This window comes from Erinaceus europaeus, chromosome 4 (assembly GCF_950295315.1).
Source record: "Erinaceus europaeus chromosome 4, mEriEur2.1, whole genome shotgun sequence".
Classification (NCBI taxonomy): Eukaryota; Metazoa; Chordata; class Mammalia; order Eulipotyphla; family Erinaceidae; genus Erinaceus; species Erinaceus europaeus.
This window is the reverse complement of record NC_080165.1, coordinates 107,937,869-107,940,053: the sequence shown is the minus strand read 5'-3', so window position 1 is coordinate 107,940,053 and position 2,185 is coordinate 107,937,869. Positions and strand designations below refer to the sequence as shown.

At 36.1% G+C, this 2,185-nt stretch overlaps 1 non-coding gene across 1 annotated transcript; it reads right to left on the bottom strand.

Moving 5' to 3' along the window:
* Positions 1–1,568: 1,568 nt before the first annotated feature.
* Positions 1,569–1,777, bottom strand: LOC132538473 (small nucleolar RNA SNORA73 family). The gene has a single exon (XR_009549829.1). It is a non-coding gene; the product is annotated as a small nucleolar RNA SNORA73 family (small nucleolar RNA).
* Positions 1,778–2,185: the final 408 nt, after the last annotated feature.

Below are 2,185 nucleotides of genomic sequence, written 5' to 3'. Positions count from 1 at the left end.
GAGTTCCTTTAAGATGTGATTCCTTTAAGATGTGAGGAGAAGCCTATTATAAAATGTAGTAACATGGTACAGAAATAATTAAGAAAAATCATACTATAGGCACTTCTGAAAGTACCCCTTTGAAAATACTTTTAATTAAAAAATGCCTTGAATTAGTTTGGAGCCTAGACATAGTTACCCAGGCCCAAATGCACTAGTATTTTCCATGTCAAAATATTTTTTTCCCTGAAACTACCTAACTATAAACAGCTGTCTTTGTGAGAATAGAGGGAGGATTGTTTTCACTTTACTAAAAGATTAATGCTATTTTACAGCTTCAAAAGTATTTGTCAATTCTGGTTTTCATGGTAGGTACTCTTTCTAGTCTCCTTTAATTTTGTGGCCATTTTAAAAACATAATTATGTATTCTGAAGCATATTAAAATAGTGTGCACAGCAAAGTTTTATTGGATTTTTTTTGCTCTAAACCCTTAGAACACTTCTTACTTTAATTCACCAGGTATCATTGTGATAATTCCACTCAGTTTATTTTGGTTTTACTCAAATACTTAATATTTGCTGATGGAGACATGGAACAGGAGAGGGGGCTGTTGAATTTGTTCTATTTTCTTCCCATTTATATATTTCTTGGTTTTCTTAAAGAGATGTAGCGAAATTTTATTGATACAAATTAATTGTGTTCTTTTTTATGATATGCTCATATGTACATTAGAAACTAAGGTGTTTTTATTAAAAAGAATCACCTATGGGTTAAGAGACACCATATCTAGTTACCCAGGGGTATCCTCTCTCTACTCACCCAGCTAACTTAAGACCTTTTGCATGTGAGATTCTAAGTTCCATGGCTAACTATGTGGAGGAAGCTTCCCTGGTAACTTTCATGTGGTGATATGATAATAATCATAAGAATTCACTTACATAGGGGCAGTAGCGCAGCGGGTTAAGCGCACGTGACACAAAGCTCAAGGACCAGAGTAAGGATCCCTGTTGGAGCCCCTGGCTCCCCACCTGCAGGGGAATTGCTTCACAGGCAGTGAAGCAGGTCTGCAAGTGTTTTTTTCTTCCTCTCTCTGTCTTCCCCTCCTTTCTCCATTTCTCTCTGTCCTATCCAACAATGAATGACATCAACAACAATAATAATAACCACAACAAGGCTACAACAACAAGGGCAACAAAAGGGGAGAAAAAATGGCCTCCAGGAGCAGTGGATTCATGGTGCAGGCACCAAGCCCCAGCAGTAACCCTGGAGGCAAAAGAAGAAAGGAAGAAAGAAAGAAAGAAAGAAAGAAAGAAAGAAAGAAAGAAAGAAAGAAAGGAAGAAAGAAAGAAAACAACAACAAAGAATTCACTTATTGTATTAAAGTTAGCTACTGATATCTGTGCCTCCCTCTACAGGTCAGATTTGAAATGAATTGAATGTACCCAGTCTTTTAAACTGCGTGTTTATCTTCCAGAAAAAAAATCCAAAATTACTCTGGCTTAAAGCTAGATGAGGATTTCTTCTGTCTTGAATGAAGTAAAAAAAAAAATCATGAAACACATATTGTCAATCTTACTCAGATTCTAGAGTATGTTTCATGCCTGGTTTGTCTCTTCAGTTATTTTCTATAGGACTCTGAGAAGCCATAGGAGAATGCAGGTGCAGACACAGTACCTGGCTTCCTCTCTAAAGTTGTAGGGAGAGATTGTACATGATAGGGCAAAGTCTTGTACTCCTTCCTGTATGCCACCTGAACAGTAACCTGGGAAAGTACCTTTCTTGGGTTATCCACATTATAATATTATTTCTTTTAAAAGTTTATTTGTCTATCAGAATTGAGAATAAATACATCTTTATAGGGAGAGGGAGAGAGATCTAGAGCAGCACATGAGAAGCTAGAGGTCAAATTCTGGACCTAACACTTTTAAGTCCAATACTTTAGTCACTGCACTACACATTGGGCTGCTAAATTAAATGCTGAAATAGTGAAATTATCATCCACAGTCAACTGTTCTCTGTCTTGCTATCAAAACTGGAACTAAGTAGTACAAGAGTCAATAAATGATGGGAGAAACATTATCAAACTGAAAAGCTTCTGCACAGAAAAAGCAAACAAATTCCAATGAATAGGAAAAATGTTTATAGCCACGTATCAGAAAAAGGGTTAATAGGAACATATAAAGAAATATAACAAAAGTTAAGAAC